The sequence below is a fragment of the Mustela nigripes genome, chromosome 5 (assembly GCF_022355385.1).
Source record: "Mustela nigripes isolate SB6536 chromosome 5, MUSNIG.SB6536, whole genome shotgun sequence".
In the NCBI taxonomy this organism is placed as follows: domain Eukaryota; kingdom Metazoa; phylum Chordata; class Mammalia; order Carnivora; family Mustelidae; genus Mustela; species Mustela nigripes.
In genome coordinates, this window is record NC_081561.1 from 23,610,770 (window position 1) to 23,632,093 (window position 21,324).

General features: G+C 47.6%; 1 protein-coding gene across 8 annotated transcripts in view; it reads right to left on the reverse strand.

Annotated features, from left to right (window-relative positions):
* Nucleotides 1-21,324, reverse strand: part of CARMIL1 (capping protein regulator and myosin 1 linker 1) — a 298,433-nt gene that overhangs the window by 204,967 nt on the left and 72,142 nt on the right. The gene's annotated exons all lie outside the window — the stretch shown is intronic.

A 21,324-nucleotide genomic window follows, 5' to 3' on the forward strand; every position in this document is an offset into this window, starting at 1 on the left:
AAAACCTGCCAATTTCCAGCGGTTTCCAGAAACCTGGCTCTCGCCCTGTCAACACGCAGCCATTGCCCCAGCAGCTGGAGAGGGAGGGTCTCTAGTGCAAGGGCAGCCCCACAGCCATGCTCTGGCAGAGCCCAAGCTTGGGGGATGGAAGCCTCCGTGAGCAGATGTGCTTGGAACAAGTGCTTAGCAGCTCCAAGTCGTCTCATGTCAGGTGATCTCTATGCGCCTCCAAAGGCCTGTCCATGTCACCCTTGGCTCAGCACAGTGCCCAGCAGCTCGGGGCCAACATCCCAATGCAAGTCTTCCCTCTGGACACCAGAACCCAGCAAGCTGGGGTCCTCCGTGTGTGATTATCACAGAGATGGGCCTCACTGACTTCAAGCTTCCAACAACAAGCCCCTTTCCACTAAGCAACGGGCTAGTCGGTAATGATCACTTCACACTAAGAAAAGGATTCACTCAAATTAAGGACGCTGCTAACACTTCCCTATCTTTGGGGGAGGAGAGAAATCACTTTAACATACAGGCCGACTTTACTAGTAGTGAGTAAAGATGTTCATCTGCTGTTGGGTTGTCAGAGAAGCACGTATTTCCAAGCACAAATCAGTGACTGATCCGCTATTGAGAGTTCTTGGAGGACCACGTCCTGATCAGGAACATCGCTGGGTCTGCCTGCTGAGACGCAGAGTCCCCCTCACATTAGAAAAATATCATAATGGTTTTGCTCATTAATTTATCAATAGTTCTTCCTCCTGTGCTTCCCCTTCTGTAGTGATCAATATTGGGAGACACGGCAGCTTTTCCGAATGCTTAGAAAATAATATATTCTTTTACCCCCAATATTCTTAAATCATCCAAATTTCCACTAAATGACGACAGCCGCACACATAGCTATTTGGAGAGAAGGAAATAAATCTGAATTCACCTCAAATCTATTTATGTGTTTAAATTCGATGCATCTGCCCTAATTTTAAGGGCCTAACCTTGAGATTTTGGGTCCCCTGCACCGTCCAGGAGAGCCACAGCTGAGGGAGCACAGGCAAGAGTGCTCTTGGCAGAAGAGAGGTGACGCCCGGGGAAGAAAGGGACGAGAGGAAAACCAGACGAGGAGCCACACTTCACCCAAACATGCAGCACCTCTCGGAGCTGACAAGACAATCCCGCCATGCTGTGTGCTTGACCTAAAACCACAGCCCGCCGGTGTCGGCACACATCGGGCCCCGGGATGGCCGGGACCCCTCTGACAACCAGCGGCAAAAGTGTACGTGACAACCACCCCGTCTCTGGTGGCAGTGACGGCTGCACCTTTCATCACTTACCCTCTGCCTCTAACCTCCCCACCGGCCGCAGCCCCTGCTCAGCATGCCCCCCCTTTCTGCCGCCCGCTCATCTCGCAGGCTCTACCTGCCTCCATTTCCCCAAACCACCCAGATTCCTATTCTGACCCTCTGCTCGCCAACAGGCTCTTGAGAAGAGACCCGAGGGACCCTCAGCCACCCCGCCTGCCTTCCCCTTTTAGACACCACACACAACTTCACGTCTGGTGATGGTTTAATCATGAGGCGCTTGCTTTTGTGGAGATGTGAAAATCACATTTAAAAACAACAAACAAACAAACAAACAAACAAACAAACAAAACAGCTAGAAACCCTGAGCTAGAAAGAACTTGAAAACTGTACCACAGGCCTGCAAACCCTTTCCTGGACTGTTGGCTCTTCACGGGCTGGACCATGGCTTCATCATCCTTATCCTGGCGTACCCCTTCTCCAAACTGTTTGCTGATGAACAGCCCCAGCAGTGACACCCCCCACCCCCAGCAGCTGGCTATCTCCATGACAGCCAGTGATGGCTAGGGACTCTGCGGTGGAGCAAACACCAGACTCCTGCAGTTAGAAGGTGTGAGCCCCAATTTCCGCTCTGCCACTCGCGGGCTGTGCAATGCTGGGCGAATCACTTAGCTTCTCTGAGCTCCTTTCCTCCTCTCCACAGAGCATGAAGCAGACCATTTCTCAGGGACCCCTGTGGCTCTATCAGACTCTGCTTCCAGGTTTAAGACTAAGCTCCTTTCGCTTCCCACGGAAACAAAAAACTGACTGAGTTACTACGCATCAGTGAAACCACCCAGAGATCAAAATCTTCCCTTATCTTCCAGGGATGGTTTTGCTCTCGGTGCTTTAGAAAGCAAGGACACATGACAGGTCATCCCAGGACTCTTTCTTTCAGTTCCATAATTCCATGACCAAGTGAAGACTTTTGAAAACAATGTCCTCATCCTACCACTATTAAGATGTTTATAATGTTGTGGCTTTTATAAAATAGACAGTCTGGGGGGGAAAAAAAAAAAAAGGCAGAAAGATTTTCATTTCTCCTGGAAAGAACTGGGCGAGGCCTCCGGGCAGTAATACTAAACATGCTCAGCCTTTTCACGCGATGTAGGCACGCACTGAATGGGGCGAGTCTCAAATCCAGAAAAGCTTGTGTTTCCCTTAGTCAGGAAACCGCCACAGCGCAGGAAAGAGTCTGGGAGGAGGGGCACAGAATATCTAGAATTCATGGCATGTGGGCGTCACGAGGATCCCCAGGGTCAGGGCAGCCATCCAGGGGACCAAGTCAACACACGAAAGCATGAGCAACAGGCTTTGACACCCAGCTGGAAGCTGTGCCCCGCGTGCACGTGCCTCACCCCAACAGGACCACGAATGCCACGTCCTTCATTCCTCCCTCTGTGCACAATGAACGTCCAGGACAACAACGTGCGAGTAATGCTGATAAGGGGGACTTGTGACGGTCTGGCAGATCGCGGATTCCAAAAGTAAACAGAACCATATACGAATGACCCTTAGTGAGGTTCGCGAAACAAATGACTTACATATAAATAAAAAGGAATTTTTTTAAATGATGCATTTTTCAAGTTCTTTAACAGGAAAAATAGGAAAAGTATGAAAACAAAACTGCAAACTCCCTCACATTACCTCATTTTTCTGCTAGAAGAGGTATCCTTTAAGCATCTTCACGGAGATATTGATCAAGGAATGGCCACAAGGAGGGTCAAGTGAAAATAGTTTATTTTGACTTGGATTCTTTTTTTTTTTTTTAATTATCTAAAAAGCCTTTTCCTGCTCAAAGAAGTCAATGAGCCTGGAGCAAGAAGTTTCCAAAATCTTCAGTGGGGCTAACCATTTATCACAGAGGATGCTTTTTTTGCTCTTGATGTATAAATACTTTTTTACTGTCATTCAACCTGTTGACTAAGGGTGTCATGGCAGCCTCCTGTTTCCGCCCTGGATTCCCTCCCTGGTGAGCTCCCCACCAGCTTTCTGATTCTGCCCCCCACCAGCAGAGTGATACGGAGCAGAACATTCCACTTGCAGGTCTCAGTTTCCTCTTCTGTAAAATGGAGATTAGTGACGGCACCGGTCTCCTGGCACCGTCACGAACATTCAGTGAGCTGGCAGTGTGGCACTGTGTGCAAAATGGTGTGTCATCACCGTAACCATCACGTGTCTTTCTCTGTGACTACAAGTTCATTAACACTGGACGATGGCAGAAGGGTAGACAGGTGCCTGACCCAGCACAAAGCACAGGACAGAAATCAGGAGGTGGTATGTGGGTGCTCACTCCTTCAACTTTTCTGTTTGAAAAATGACATAATAAGACGGTGAAAGAAATGCATGGGGGGGGGGGAGAAATATGTGAAAAAGAAAGGGACATTAACATGGTAGATGGTCAACTCTACTTCCCCCAAATGTTACTCAGCTACCATGATAATGCACAACAATACTGGTATGATCTTTACAGAAATCTCACCTCCGTGTGCAAACATTTGGAGTCTTACAACAATCCTATCAGAAAGGTACTCCAAAGACCATTCCCATTTCAGAAATCCAAACACAAGAGCAGACTCAAAAACCCAAGGACCGTGCAGTTGACAAGGGTCATCGCAGAGAATTAAACACGGTTCTACTGCATCTTTCCCTCTGCGGGAATGACTCTACCACTTGTTTAGTGCCTGTCTTCATGGAAGAAATCACTCTCGTGTTCCTCACGGCGTCCCCAGAGCCCAGTTTCTGACACAGCAAGCATACAAAGATGGGCGGCTGGCTGGGTGGGTGGGTGGTTGGACGGGTGGATGGGACTGAGGGAGAGAGGGAAGGCGGAAGGGAGCCTGGGAACGCGGCTTTTTGTTCCACTCGTGACATCCAAATTCTACCCAATACAGTGACTGTACAGAGAAGCTTTCCTTTTATTAAAATTGTACAACATTTTTATTATAAAAGTAATACATATTTATTACTATATAGAACTCTATTACTTCTTACCAAAGAAACTAAGTTAATGTCTTTCATACACGTGGATGAGAGTAGACATTTTTCCCCCTCTGGAAAGACTTGACACTTTCCAAGCGCACCTAGACAGGACTCCACTCCGATGAACAATGGAACCTCCAGCACCGCTCTGAGCCATGCCCTTGAGTCGGTCTAGCAGAAGCAAACAAGGAGGTGACAGGTTTGCAAATCATGTGCCACGGGGAACAGCGGAAGGAACCAGGTCTACTAAGCACACAGGAGAGAAGACACAGACTGAACAGGAGAAGTCATCAAATATTGACGGGGCCGCACATGGCAGCGGGCGCCAACCTTGTCTCTGAGCTAACGAGGACAGATGTATAGAAAGGAAAGAACATTTTAGCTTGATGTGAAGAAAACCCCAGATGGATGAGAAGCAATGGGAAGAAGTGAACTCATTTATGGAGAAGCGCTCTCAAAATCAACAGCCTCGGGGCGCCTGGGTGGCTCAGCTGTTAAGCACCTGCCTTCAGTTCAGGTCATGATCCCCGGGGTCCTGGGATCGAGCCCCGTATCAGGCTTTCTGCTAAGTGGTGAAGCCTGCTTCTTCCTCTCCCACTCCCCCTGCTTGTGTTTCCTCTCTCACTGTGTCTCTCTCTCCCTGTCAAATAAATAAATCTTTAAAACAAACAAACAAACAAAAACAGCCTTGACAAGCATACCACACACATGTGGGCAGAAGGGAACTAAGATACCTTCAGAAGTCCCATCCAACTCCTCTACTGCGTGATTCCAGATCCCCACATAGCCCTCTGTGACGGGCGTCACACACAGGGGTTCTCAACACATGGCACCGTGCCACGTGCGAGATCTCACACATTCACACAAAACTGCCAACGATGAATCACAAATATTTGTAAAACTGAAATTAGGTGGTAAGAAAGAATTTCTAGCTCTAATTATCGAGACTTTCCCAGATGCTTTGGAAGAAGGATGTGGATATCTCCATTTAAGTTCAAACTGTGATGCCCAAAATTGAAGGACTGCATGATACAGGAAAAAACAACTAGGAAGCGAGTCCAAACACCTGACTCTGCGTCACCCAGCTGTGTAGACTGCGGCATGCCCCTGCCTCTCTCTAGAGGCCAAGGTGGAAAAGAACCCTCTGCGTCATTCAATATGGTAGCCACTAGCCACATGGGCCTCCTCGGGCCTTTGCAATGTGGTGAGTGCACCAGAGGAATTTTTAATGTAAATATAATGTTTAATTAAAATTCATCACAATTCATTTATTGAATTTAAACAGCAACGTGTGGCTAGTGGCTATTGTGTCAAGTAAAGCTCTAATGATTCCTGAAAAGTCCGTGAAAGAGTCAAATTCCAGACCGACTTCAACCCATCAGCTTGTGGCAGAGCTCACTAGCACACGGCCGGCTGTGTGAGAAGGAAGAGGAATGGAATACGAGGCCCAACAAACACGGGGAGGCCTTGGGGCTCCCAGCTGTTGCCTCCCATGTCCACCGTCGCTCTGTCTTGCTGGGATGGACAGCGCGGTGGCTCTTCGCCCTTTCATGTCCAGAGCTGGGCTCCGCATTCAAGCACGACCGGGTGATTATCCAAGTTCTCTGGAAAGATGACCTGTGAAGGGCAGCGCCCTCTGGGAAACGCCACCAGCCACCTACCTCTAATATGAAGACACGAATGACTGGTGGATACCAGCGAATGATTAGTGAACATTACTGAGATACAGCGTTCCCTACAGAGCACAAACAGCGACCTGCAAATGACTTAAAATACCTCTTACAGAGCAAACCATCAGATTTATTTTAGGCGGATATACTTACTTCAAATCCAGTTACACAACCAACCTTGAAATCTCTTTGACAAGTTGGAAAACACACCAAGAGAGGGATGCCTGGGTGGCTCAGTGGAAAACACACCAAGAGTGAAAGCCAGGAAACATGACTCGTGAAAGACGGGTCTAGGTTGCTTCTTTAAGAAATGTAAAGAGTCCAGAAAAACTCCCTTTTAAAAAGTTGCCAGACAATGCTTCTAACCGGGAGAGCTCCTTGGAGACAAATCTCACCTACATCGGTGAAGTCACTCATCACAGCGCTGACAGGAGGTCTCAGAAGAGCACAAGTGAGCCCAATCATAACGATGGGTTCAGGATAAGGTTCCCAGTAGAGCTGGAAAGTATTACGTTTGCACTCCCCCACTTCTGCAATATTTTTAAGGCTGTGTTTTTTTGTTTTTTTTTGTTTGTTTGTTTGTTTTTGTAAACTAGGCAATGGTCACCGGAAAAGTCTTGTAAGCCAGTCATCGGCTTAACCCTGGCACGGGCAGCTTCCTAGCACATGGGGCGATACCATCGGCTGTTCTGAGAGCCAGTTCTCCTATGCAGAGAACTCCAAGATCTGCTTGCTGATTCTTAATTCCCAGGTTGCGTTCTGCTGAGGCTGCATACCTCGTAATTATCCTGAGTCCTGCACCCTGAGAACGGGGCGGACAAAAGCTTTGCTGCTTCTGCCCACACTGGCGTTTGCTTGCTTTCCTCCTGCTTAATTGGCTCTGGTCACGCGGCAGACACTGAACTCACTGCCTTTTCTCTCCACACGCTGACTCAAGTGTTCCCAGCACCATTATTCATGTTTCACAGCCTCTAGAATGAAAGACACCGATACTCAACTCCAGCAGTGGCTCCACTATAGACTTCAAAGAAAAGTGATCCAGTCCTTCCTGCCTGACTTCAGGCTTCAGCCTCTAACCCTTTTTAAAGACTTAAAGATGATCTGGGCCATGGCTTTTAAATGCTGAAAGGATGACTGCCGGGCAGATTCTCTTAAAGTTGGCCTCAGATCATATCTGAGCCCGCACTGCAGTAACAGATACCATGGGGTGGGTGGCTAACCCAAATGTTTCTCAGAGTCCCGGAGCTGGACGTCCAAGATCAAGGGCCAGCAGATGCCATTCCTCGTAAGGGCCTTCCTCCCGGCTTGCGGATGGATCCCTTCTCGCTCTTTCTCTCAAAGCAAAGACGGCAAGCTTGCTCTCTGGTCTCTTCTCAAGCGGAAGGTCAGGGTGCTGATCCCATCACGAGGGCCTTACCTGCATTATCTGATTCCAGTCTCCAAAGCCTCACCTCTAAACAGCATCGTACTGGGATGGAGGCTTCAACATGGGAATCTTGGGGCGGGGAGGGGGAAGGGGTGCGGCATAAACAGAGTCCATAGGAGGCTCCAGGTGAATTTTAGCCACTGCATTTTCAGGAGGGAAGGCCAGTGCAGGACACACTTCCAGGCACTGGAAATACCTGACAATCATCTGCCAATGCAGCCCGTGGGTTTCCCCTGCAGTGGGGGGAGCCGAAGCCCAGCAGCGGCCAGCAGCAGCTGAATTCTGCTCTGACTGGGTGTCCCTGTGTCAGCAGCTGTGCCTGCCACCGGTAAGCAGAGCACTCCATGGCCCAAGGAGAGAAAAGAACGAAGCCATCATCTGGGCTAAGCACTCTAGAAGCAGCCCGTGTTAACAAAACACGGAACCTTCAGCCCTATCACAGCCCTCCAGCTGTGTCACCTGGGACAGGTGTCCCCAAAAGAACACAGGCCTTCCGATCGTCTGCAGCCTTACCTCTTCTGGAGTTGTAGAGAGCGGTGCCAAATATCCAGGTATAACGCTCTGCCCAACCCACGGACATCAGGGTCGCTTTGGGACACAGCGTAGGTGTGATGCTCCAGTCACTTGACGCGGCTGGGTCTGAAGGCCTCGGGCACTGGGGACATGTTCTCACGTGCCTATCTGCTCAACATCCTTCCTTCCTTTTTTCCTTAAGAACTGCTTCACTCAGAGCTCTGTTGTTCCCTTCTTCCAAAAGACATCCAACGTGAGGAATCCATCTGCCAGCTCACAGCCAGAGGCAAGGAAGCAATGAGCCCCCAGGAAAGGTGGCCCACAGCCACATCTGGTGACTAGTGTCCATTTCATCCAATCATTCAATGCAGATGTTGACCGCCTGCCCCCACCCCAGGCCTCATTCTCATACTGAAAATATTTTCACCGTTCATTATAAGGTCATCACCACCCACAACGCAGAGCTGTTTCATCTAGATGAGAAGGCACAGCAGCCAAGAAACAGGCTTCTATCCCTCACCCACTCGGAGCTGCGGATCTTGGTCTCTGGAATGGCTGCCCCCAAGCAGGAATTCAGAATTCTGCATTTGCAAATCCAAAAGCAGTTACAAAAATTCTGGCTTGAAAAGCTACTGAATTGCAGAGTATATACTGCTATTGGAGAGCTTACTATCCCCCACTGAAGGAATTTTAGCCCTCGCAGAAAATCCAGAACGATTTACGCTGTTTCACTAGTCTCCAAACAGGGATGGTGAGCAGTGCTCGACAGATGGGGCGGTCTCCTCAGTCACGGACTTTTTATGTCTCCGAACGTGCTTTTCACCGTGACTTCTTTGGGGACCGAGGGAAAAAAGTCACAGCCCAAATGATATTTGCCTTGTTCCGAGTTAATAACAAGTATTTTTCAAACTTGAGGCTGCAACTGCCAACACTTAACTTTCCTAGAATCTAAGCATTTAAAATTACTAGTCTGCCCATGGACTGTATCGCTGATGAAGTCAAAAGGTGCTCCACTATGTTTTACCAACTCAGCCAAATACCGTATTATCTACTACTACCAGGATTTCTCACCTGTTGTTTGTTTCATGCAAATTCCAATTAGTTTTCAAAATTAGATCAGTAATAACAGGAAATCTTCATGCAATGCTTAATCTGCGCAGTGAGCCTAGGCTGTGCTTTTATTAAGTCGTAAGATCCTCACAATAACCCCATGACGTGGGTATTCAATACCCCTCCAGTGTTCTGGGGTGTTTGCATTACGATTTTGTTCCTACTCTTAAACTATACCAATGAAGATCAAGTAAAAAAAAGTATCAAATAAATAACAAAATAAGTCCCATGTCATTGTATCAGACCATGGTCACCTCTTTGGTGCTGTAGATAATTACTGTGATTGGTGAACTGACTGCTTCATTTCTGGGCTATCAGCCTACACCAGGTTTCCAAGGCTCATGTACCACCAAGTACATCCACACACTGAGTCACCCACACTTGGGAGAAAGTTAGAACTATAGATGAGAACAAGCCCATGGACAGGATGCAACCCAATTTCAAAGCAAACTTAATTTCATCACCTTTTTTACCACCTCTGCTAACAAGCGGCAAGTGAGACTGAAGTTTCTCTCCCCTCTCTCTGCAAGAGGGGCTCATGTGCAGAAACACGAGGGTCCCAAGCCCGGAATGATCTATAGAGTGGAATCATCAATCTTTGACACCTCGAGAGCTTTACTGGCCTGCACCACGGAAGAGACCAACTCTGTTAGTGCTGACCCAAAATGCAAGGTCAGTTATCCCCAATCAGTGTATTCCCCTAGAAACAAGCATGTCCTCAAAGGTGTGGCAGGATTCTAACCAGCAAACTCTGCAATTTATTTGGTATGAATAATCCCTCCTCCCACTGCCCCCAAAATCTCATCACTATTTCTCTCTTTTGTTCTCCTACGTGAACACACATTCCAAGTGCCTAGAACAGGGCCATGGCACACAGTAGGTGCTCAATAAATGCTTCCTCAATGCCGTACAAGAAGGAAGAGTCATGGTACCTCAGCATTCTTGCCCTGTTACTCTCGGTGTCCGGTCCCGCCCTCCCCCCCAAAACCACACGGCACAAGCCGTGGAGGGATGTTTCCAAAGCACGAACCTACCCAAGATGCTCGGCGGCATCCCCTCCGCGGTCTTCTCTGTGCCTCGTTGGCAAGCTGAGGTACAAGCATGCAGCCCACGGCCACGGACGGTCTGGTGTCCACCTGCCCGCACCCACCATGAACCACCCCAGGGCCCACCATCTCCCCAGCCCTTAAGAAAACACTCAATGCGGGGTGGGCATCATCAGTAAATGTCTACTGGATTTTGGATGGATAACACAAATGACGCATGACATCCATCCAAAAGGTCACAGGGAGCTGTGCTTTGGAGGATGACGATACCAGGCCTGCCCCTCGGAAAAAATAACAAACAGAACTGGATCGTGTAACAGAACATTGTCTGGTACGGGCCATGATGACAGGCTTGAGACTCCTTGCGTAAGCCGGTCCCTGCGTGGGCTGTCCCTGAAATCTCTCAGGGCAATGAGATAGGGATAACCCGAAAAACCTGGAGATAGGAAGTCGTAGCTATGCCTTCTTGGATTCTCTGCTCCAGAGGGAACATTCTCGAAGCAGATCCAAGGACAGAGAGGATTTTCAGCTGGTGCCAAGGAAAAGGAACTGGATGCCCGGGTACGGTTGCGCAGACACACAGTTTCCTTCCACTCAACGCAGAGGGCATGGGGCCTGGCTCGTAGCAGCCTCGACCACCCTCAAGGAACACCCTGGCACAAGCCCACCTTCCTGCAGGTCAGAGAGCTATGGGAAGCCTCGGGACCCAGTGCACCCTGGGCTGGCAGAATTCAGGTGCCAGAGCTTCAGGCTTTGTCCCCAGACTGTGCTATGGACAATCGGCCTTCACTTCTTAAAAACAGTCAGTCTCCATGTCTCTCTCTTAAACACAAAATGTAGATGAGAGGTTCATTATGCTCTTCTATTCTTGTTGGTATTTTAAATATCCCATAATCATTTGTTCTCAAGAATCTTCCAGAACAAGTTAAACAAAACAAAACAAAACATAAGCCATAGCTTCCTACTTTAGGACTTTATTGTAAGGTCATCTAAAAAGTTAAGAACTTGAGGTTATCTGCATTATCTTGCTGAAGGGAAAATAGCAGATTCATCCCACCTGCTATCCAGCGGCTCAGTCGATGTCACCAGATGCCAATGACACTCGTCTCTATGAATCATCACATATTTGTGGAAATTACTCGCACCTTTGGAATTCATTATTTCTGTCTTTCATTTCCAAAATACTTTAGATAGGCAGATGCTATCTGGACAGGATGCTTTTCCTGTCCACCCACACCGGTTCTCGGTGCTCTCAGATACCATTAATTCAAGCCCATCTTTATAGCACCGGCTGACCCTTCGAGACCCCAAAGGGACAAAGTAGGATTGACTCTTTTTCAAAACAAGTTACTACTTCAGAAGAAGCAAGGGGATGGGAGAAGGTCTTTCCTCTATACTTTTTCTAGAGAAAAATATAAATATATTAATGGCTGCCACTTATACACCTTCATACTCACTCCCTCACACTGTCACCACTGCCAACTGTGTTTGTAAAAATGTGCTTTTTATTTCTCCTTTTTAATTTTCTTCCCTCATCTCAACCTAAAGTACTTCCTCTCCCCTCAATAAATGCCATGAAAGCAATTCTTTGGGATATTTTTTGAATAATTACATGGAGAAAAAGAAGGTGAAAGCCCCCCACTTCTTCCAAAGGTTCTTCCACATCACCTGAGCCCAAATGTGTCTTGAAACCACGTATTCTCTCCCCCCTCTCTGTCCCCTATTTGCTGGCATTCTGTTGATCAAAGGCTCAGTCGCTCCAGAGCCCTGCTTTCTCCTGGCATTCCAGATACAGAGGGAGCACCCTTCTGTATCTGCCGGATCCCATCACACTTAAATGTCTGCCTGGCTCCCAAGGCCCTTCTCTGTCAGAGTCCCCCGCAGGGCTTGGCAGGCCCCCCGACTTGGGCTCTCAGAGCTCCCACTCCACACCCCTTCAGACTAGAGAGCTCCCTCCTCCATGAATGGCCTGCCCCCTTGCTACCCAACATTTCCACCCAAAGTGCAAGGCCAGAATGGCTCTGGTCCAGAGAATATTCTGGAAGTGCTGTAGACACAGGACAATCTTTCATACCTGTGCATTCCAACACTGCTAGGAAAGCATGTTTGGCAGTCTAGCAGAGCTGGTCCAGAATCTGGTAGGGAGAACTTACAAAACTTCAAAAAGTGAATTAGGGTGACTGAGTCAACACCACAAAGGGCAGGAAAACATGTAACTTTTTGGGTCATCAAGACTGAGAATTTTGGCAACTAAGTTACCAAAATATTTTCACCACTTGTAAATTCCTCAACTAGGCGTACTCCAATACACAACTCAAGAGAAACAAAAACACCCAAGTCCCAAATGCCTTTGAAGTAGAGAGGAAAGAGAAGTATACCCCCAAAAAGTCCCTTTTGGAACGCCAGCTCCTTGGTACCTTGTGCCATGCATTTGCTGTGGTCCAAGACAAGCCACATTTGGCAACAATGAGTATACTGTCTAGACTGTGGCTCCCAAAAGGAAAAGGTGCACGCCTAAATTATTTGTGAATTCCCAAAGCCTCGCACAGTGCCTGGCACAAAGAAAATGCTTGGTAAATGGTTGCCTGATAAAGGCCAGCTGGTTTTGAACCTTAGATCCTAGATGTTAAAAAAACGAATCCTGTAACGGTATTTAGGGCTGACTGACGAACTCCTTATTAAGCAGGAAATTCAATTCAAACAATAGAAACAGAATTTGTTTCTAAGCTTTTGGAGGTGCTCATTATCTGGAAATGTTGCAGTTTGTCTCCTTGTAATTTCCTCCTTCCCTTCCCAATCTAACACAATCTCTTTCTTTAGTGCAGGACGTCGCAGACTACTTCAGAGACCCATAGCTGCCTCACTATCTCTGCTCCTAAATAAAGTTCGGTTGCAAAACGGCCACAGCCGTCTATTGCCGATGGCTTGTTTTCACACACCACAAAGGCAGAATTGTGTATTTAAGGGCTAGACAGCATGTTACAGAAAAGGTTTGCTGACCTCTGCTTTAGAGCATCATGGAACACTCAACAGCTACTAAAGTGTGTTTTATAAAATAACTCGGACGATTTACTGACCTCAAGTTAACTGAACACACTTTTAACTTTGGGTCACCGTGGTCTTCTTTTGATCCTCAAAATCAAAATCGACCCAAAGACATGCCTTAAAAACTAAGAAAAGTCCAACTACAAGGAAAACTTAGTATATGTCGTGATATACATAAAGCATTTAGATCTTAAAGCATTTAGATCCCTGGAAGAACAGAATAAATTCCACAGAGTTAAGGAAAAAATTGCGTAATTAAAAAGAAATTAAGGCTATATGGACTGAACCAGGGCCAAAGGCCACACCAAATCTTGATTTCACCACATACTGAGTACCTGTGATTGAACAAAATGGGCTCTGTGCAGTTTTAATGAAAAAGAACAAACTGGCAGAAAGAACAAGTAACCTCTGGGTTCACTGATCCAGAGTAGGAGACCGCGAGACAGAAGGACCGTTTCGGAAATACGCCAATCCCAGCCTTCGGCAAAGGAGACTCAAAGACCATACGGAGGGAACAGAAGCATTTCACCCAGACCTGCACCACCATACCAGAAGGTTCACTCCACCCGGCTTGTAGTGACTAGGAAGAAACCAAGCCCAGGAGACCCCTGAAGCCTTCCAGCCTGCCTCCCCATCTCGTCGGCCAGCTGGGAGGTCTGCTGTCCTCTGAAAGAAGGTTTATTCCTACCGGGTCCCCCCTCATCCCACTTCAATCTACCCACATTCCACCTGTCCTTCAAGGTCCCATTCAAAATGCCAAGCAGATGACACCTGACCGACGAACTCCTTATTAAGGAGCCAAGCCAAGCAGAGGGACCCCTTCACAGAGACCATCGTGGGGACCGGGCCTCGGGAGCTGGTGTGGGGGCCACCATGTTGCATGAGTTTTCCATAAAGTGTCTCCCAGCCAGATCACAGCAGGGTCATGTCCCCGCTCTTCTTTCTAAACCTCTGCGTGTGTCCCACAGCCCTCACTGGACGGTAAGCTTCTGGAAGGCAGAACACACCTGATATGTTTTTCCAACACCGAAGTCAATAACGACACTAACAACAAACAGCACTTAGTGCGTCAGGCCCTATCCTCAATGCTTCGCATGCATTATCTTGTTTAGTTCTCTAAACAGTCCTGGAGGTGGGGGTGGGCTTATCAGCACTTCCTGCGCTACAGATGTGGAGGCAGAGGCAAACAGGCTGAATCTGCTGGAGGCCGTACGGCTGGAAAGTGTCTGAGCCGGGATTCCGGCTGGAGTCTGTCCTTCTGTGAAGCCTACCTCTCACCCAGAAGCTAGGCTCCCAAACTTCATCAGTGAATGGATACAGCCCCCATACTCTGGCTGCGCTCTGGGCCGGCCCTTCCATCATTCCGGTTCCTCACTCAGAATGGCCCGCGGGGTGGGGGGTTGGGGGTCGGCAGAGCCGGTGTTCCATCACCGCACACTAACACAGCGGCCGGAAAACTCTGTCGGGATGGTGCAAAATGCCCAACAGTGCGCCTCTCCCCATGCAAGCCGGCGAAGCACACGGTTACAGCTATTTCCAGGGCTTCTTTTTAACCGCCGGGCCAGACGACAAAACCCACCAACAGGCCACACGTCCTCAGCCATGAGTCGAGGGAAACGCAGGGGCAGGTCCACTGCCACACATGTGAGAAAAAACGAGAAAAAACCTCACAGCTCTGGTCAGAGCGCACACACTTCGCTCTTCCGACCCAGAAATCACGAAGGATCGGGTGAACCAGACGCACCCAGATGCCCACCTGGAGATGGAATGTCTGCCCACAGAAAAGCATCAAGGAAGGTCTCTATTGCACTGGCTTCAAATGTTTAATTATATGCATAATGTAATCAAATGCATCCGTACTTTACCACTGTTTTCTAATGAGGTTGGCAACGAGATGGAAACTTGGCAATTTATGCTCAGCTTAACATGCTTGTTTTTATGCTTACTGTCACAGCTGGAGCACTGCAGAGAGAGTCTGTGGGCTCTACGAGACGTAGCAAGGAGGAACTGCTCCCTGCGGATAGGACCCACGTGGAAAACAGCCAGGACCAGAGAGAAACTCCGTGAGGACAAAGGGGATCCAAAGGAAGCACCATTCATCCACGGAAGGCTTGACCGCAACGCCCTCCCTTCCGGTACGATCCTGAGCTTTAAAAAGCAAGGTGAGTGGGAGGGGGAACCACAACTGCTTCACCTGAAAGCAGCTTTCTGTGTCCTTGCAAGAGGTCCCCAGACTAGGGGGAGAAGCCACACCTAGGAAACGAAGCGAGCCCTTCGGAGTCCCAGGCAAGCAACATTCTCCTGCTAAAAGCAGCTACTGTGAACCGAAGGCCCAGCCCCCGTGAGGACGGGAAGTCAGCAGCCCCTTTTGGGAATCTGCCCCCTCGGAGCAGAGCAGTAAGGACGTCGTGAGAGGTGGCAGATGGAAATGGGTGAGCAGTGGGGGAAGAAGCCACACCCAGACAACTGTGGCGTTACAAACACGCGTCAGCGGACAGGGCAGGCCCAGGAGGTCCGAGCATCTGATTAACCGAGAAGCAGCTGTGGCGATTTCTGAAATAACTTGGGAAAAAAAAAAATCAAAATTAAAATACAGCACTATATTCATGGTGAGGTAGGCTGCAGGAACAATCAATGGGCCACAAATAAAAGGAAAGCTGGAGACAGTCACCCTTGTCCTCGTGGTGTCCGTGCCTAGGGCCGCGTTAGCAGGAGAACCGGATTGAGTCCCCCTCTGGGACTTCCGAGAAACATTCCCTAGAACAGGGCCCAACAACAGATCCGCCCAATAGTTAAATCCAGCATTTAATGAAGACGTGGGTAGACACCAGACTTAGTAATTTGAGTCTAAGAAGAGACTCCCCAAAACTCAGATAAACCTGTTTACTTGAACTCCCCACTGAGGCCAAAAATAGAAGGAATGCACCACCTCATCCCAGATGGTTTTCTAATTCAGCCAGAATAACCGACACAGGGGGCCACAGGAAAATTTTCTTGCTAAAACAACATAAAGGAAACCCTCCTGATGGAAATGCTTCACTGTGATTCCTTACCGTAAACCCATAACAGTGCCATTCTACAGAACGCATCGGTCAATAGGACGGATTTTTAAACGATTCCAAATTCTGGTCAAAAAACATGTATTTGGGGGGACAAGGGATGACGCTATACATAAGCAAGGTTGTGGACGTACAAAAACCACACTAATGCCACAGCTGGACATTTCAACCACTTCTGAACAGCAGGCAGAAGGCTGAGTACAGACCACAGGATTTAAACTTTCTAGGAGATCCACAGAACGACCAAGCGGATGGCCATCACGTTGTTGGCTGCGCCGTATCCGTTTGCATCTGGTGTTCTGTGAGATCCTCAGGTCATGTGCATTCCCTGCATTGATGACCCACCTTGGGTTTTGTTGGAAAACACTGATCTGTAAGCAGCTGGGCTTATTAGGAGGTGTTAGCAGTCTGCTCACTGAGTTCTCAGAGTGATGGACTGAGCTAACTTAACCCAAATGGCTTTATAATTCTGTCTCCACCTCCTCTCCGAAGCTGCCCACTGTTTCTAGGGCAGGGTCATGGAAATTATTTCAAGAAATGGAAAAAGTGTGAAATCAGGAACTCCTCAGAGCTTGTTTCCCTCGGGAGAAGAACAGCCAGCTGACTACCCTCGGAAAATAAAGACGTGCTGTGTGACCTCTATCAGTCATTCAGGTTTAGCAACATGATGAACAGAGAGAACAGAGAAGGTGTTCCAGGAGCACTGGGACTCTCTGCTGCTAAACTGCTTTCTTGGCGCATGAATGTCTTCCCTTAACTCTTTCCCTTGCATGGTCTATCTTCCCGGCTTCCTTAAATTCACTTGGGACCAAGGAACAAGAGGAGTCCATACAGCCACCTTACCAGTACCGGGGAGCCCTCGGGCACTGGGAGGAGGATGGGTGTTGACCCTGCCATGGGGAGGCCTTTTCCAACCACAGCACCCAGCACACCACTCCCAAACCACAAGTTCCAAGGAGACCAGACCTTCACCTGGCTTGGCCACTCCCATCCCAACCCTGTAATGTGTACAGACAACACGGCATTTCTTCAGCCAGAGTATATATTTACCCAAAGTACCCTCAGAGCAGTCTTTCTTTCCTTTTCCATTCCCAGCCCTCACAAAAATAGCTCAAAAAAAAAAAAAGAAAAACCGAAACCAAAAATTTATGTCCATCACCAAGAAAATCAACGGTACGCAGCGCTAGACCACGCCTCCCAAGTCAAAACAGTGGCACAAGCTTCCCGAACGTCTGAAGAAAACCAATTTTCACAGTAGCAGCCAACACGTGAAAATACTTTTATTGCAAAATTGAAGAGGGTAGCTCAGCACATACACGCTGGAATGCTAATGTGAGTAATTACACAGGTGGTTATGCAAACACTGAACTCGTGCTTCAATTTGGCAGAAGGATAAACATTTCTAGGCTAGTTCGCAAGGTTCAATTGCCTAGATCTACTGGTTAATTTCCTTTACACCCCCCAAAGTCAGTCACTGCCCAACGGAAAAAGTCACTTCTAGAAACACGTTCCGCCTAGGCAAGAATAAAGTAGTTTTGTACTCCACTGCCTCCACATTTTTAAATCAGGAGCTGACCTGTCGAGACATGATTATTCTATTGTGTCCTACAACTTAATTCAAACAAATCTTTACTCACGAAAACACAGACTTATTTGAGTAATATTCATGATCAAATACGGGTCAGGCCCTCGCTACCCTGAGATGGCGAGGATACAGCAATTAACTACACAGACAAAAATTCCTGCTCTCCCGAAGGCTTACGTGCTACCAAAGGGAATACAATGCACGGTCGCATATATGAGACCCAGGACATGGTCAACGCTGATCAAAGTGTGATGAAGAGAAATTAAAGCAAGTAAAGAGAATAGGTGGGGGTTGCAATTTTAAATATAAGGGAAGACTACAAGAAGGGAACATGGGAACACCTGTTCCCTTGAGGTGAGGGAGGGAGCCGTGCCAGGTGGAAATCTTGGCAAAGAGGAAGCACTAGCTCAAAGATCCTGAAAGAGAGGCATGTGGGGGGAGGGGGTGTCCGTGATCAACAGAAATCTACATTTGGTTAATTGTTTCATAAACGTGTTAAAAACTGTATCCCACAGAGAGATACTGAAAAACTACACTGTTTCCAGTAGGAAAGTAGCTTTCTCTTGCATATGTAACATCTGAGACTCCTGTGACTCAGAGACATCCAGATGTTCTGCTTTCCGACCAAGCCTAAGTGCCCTGACAGCTTCTTGTTTGCGGTGAGTTACGTCCCAAGGGCTTCGCCCAAGGGCTTCGGGAGTAGTACATTTAGCATGACAGCAACCCAAGCTAGAGGGCAAGTATGGCATCTAGATATGCTGTAAGTCACAGATGCCTGTATATGGTCTGCGAGGAGCTCTACCTTCACCCGACAACGCCATGACTGGCCTCACCATCTGCGCTCAGGTGAGCCCTGGGAACTGTGAAAATGGTCATGAGCCCAAAAAAGAGCTGGAAGGACAAAAAACCTCATCTCTGCCCTTATGAAACCAACAATGTGATCCAATATTCTTTCTTCAAACTTACGATTTTTTTCAAGAAAAGGTGGCCGGCATGTGAAAAAGGTCAACCTCAAAACATTACTCCGTGTCACTCCATTTAGAGAACACGCTTGAAATGACCAAGTTAGAGAGACAGAGAACAGGCTGGTGCTTGTCAGACGCTGGGGGCTGGGGTTAGGGAGAGCGCTGGCTGGGATTAGGAAAGGCTACCGCGCAGGAGCCTCATCGTGGAACTGTTCTGCACCCTGCCTGCCGGGGCAGTCACACAAAACTTCACGTGATAAAAGAGCATAGAACACACACATACATACACACACACACACGCACGAGTGCGTGCAAAAACTTATGCCATTTAAATAAAGTTGATGACCGTATCGGTGTTAATTTCTTGATTGTGATAGTGTAATACTGTTAGGCAACGCTGCCTACCTATCCTTGGAGGAAACCGCATCAAGGGACCTATAATGACCTCAGATAAGTGCTTTTTTCTTTTTTAAAGGTTTTATTTATTTATTTGATAGACAGAGATCACAAGTAGGCAGAGAGGAAGGCAGAGAGAGAGAGAGGAAGAAGCAGGCTTCCCATGGAGCAGAGAGCATGATGCAGGGCTCGATCCCAGGATCCTGGGGATCATGACCTGAGCCGAAGGCAGAGGCTTTAACCCACTGAGCCACCCAGGCGCCCCAGATAAGTGCTTTTTAAAGTTCATCACTCAAAAAAGAAAAATGCCTGGCATGTTACGAACACTCCATAAGTGGCCTACTGGGCAAGTTATCCCGTTACCTACCAACCGGAACTATGACTCCCTCCCCCTCACATTCCAACAGAGAGGAAATGCTGAGCGCTAGGCCCGAGAGAGCGCGCTATGTCAGGGTTTGTTGCTACACTGGTCATCACCTCCATCATCTTTGGACCCCAGCCCCTTAAAACGTCACCAAGGGTGGCTGGGTGGCTCAGTCAGTGAAGCATCTGCCTTGGACTAAGGTCACGATCCCAGGATCCTGGGATCCAGCCCCGCATCAGGCTCCCTCTTCCGTGGGGAGTCTGCTTCTCCCTCTGCTCCTCTCCCAACTCATTCTTTCACTCTCTCTCTCTCTCTCAAATAAACAAATCTTAAAAAAAAAAAAAAAACAAACACCTCACCAATATCCAAGTAAAATACATACACTCTTTATATAACTGATGGAGAAATTTACAGGAATCCATTTACCACAATATGGTAAGAGCATTTAGTCTGTTTCTGAGTAATGAATGCACAATGCACATATAGTGTGTCCTATGGAAAGAGAGAGAAAATACTTTAGTGCTCTAGAGTAGCTTTTTCCAAAGTGTTATCCTAGTTCCCTAAGATGCTCCACAAAATAAAAATCAATCAATCAATCATACAAGATCAAATAAATTTGGGAAGTGCTGTTATACTGTCTTCCTCTGGGAGCTCCAGTTAAATAGAAAACCCCTATTCAACTTCATTTAATCGAACTTCATTTAATCTGTCTTTCCTCAAATTTGCTTGTTCACAGAATCATTTTTATTATACCTACTGGAATCCTGAGAAAGACTCCCAGGGCCTAGGTTTTTAAAAGTCATTCTATATGGGACGGCTACTCACAACAACCCCATTTCTCCACCCACGGTGTCCTTGACAAGGGAAACCGATGGCTTTTCTCCAGCTGCTACAGTGGCCGGACAGGCAGCTAGCCTTCCATATATGTTTGCGGAAATCGATTCGATGCAAGTACAGTTTCAGGATGACAAGCCCAGACACAGGAGAAATGACTCTTCCTGGTTTCTCGGAAGCACCTCACTTAGTTGAGAAAACGAAGGTGCTCCTTTTCTGGAAGTTTCTGAGAGTTTCTCCAGCTTTCAGAGGCAAAGGTTTTCCATGATGCCTGTGTCTCCTCCTGAGTAGCAACCACTCCCAATTAACACAGCAGTTTCCACTGGGCTAGCATCAGGAGGAGCAAGTTCACGAACAAAAAAATCCCTACGCAAAACTATAGGCCTTGAAAGTCCTCTAGCAGAATACAGAGTGTTTCAGACCAAACAGAAGTTAAAACTGCTAAATACAATAATTTTTCCTGGGACAGGTGATGAGTTAAATTTAAAGTCACATCATGAAGATGACAAGCTTAAAGTTATATAAAAATGAATTACAAATCTCAGACTTTTCTGAGATCAGGCTTGGATGGGGGGAGGGAAGAATGGTGAAGACCCTTCCTCCTATGGAGCAGAGGGAGAAAGAGAAACAAGGGGAGGCCCAAGTTCTCAAAAACCAAGCTTCACTTAATCCACGGGTCCATCAAAGCCAAAGACACTTCTTTACAATAACACATTTTCTGTTTATAGGAGTAACTCATACCCCAACTTGAAGAACCATGAACTAGCTCGAAAATTAAAAGAAAGAAATCCAAACAATTTTAAAGGAATGAAGTGAATCAGAATAATCAAGGAGAGGGAGAAAACATCAGGAATTAAAAAAAAAAAAAAAACACAAAGTATTTGAAAAATAGACACTTCAGGGCGCCTGGGTGGCTCAGTGGGTTAAGCTGCTGCCTTCGGCTCAGGTCATGATCTCAGGGTCCTGGGATCGAGTCCCGCATCGGGTTCTCTGCTGAGCAGAGA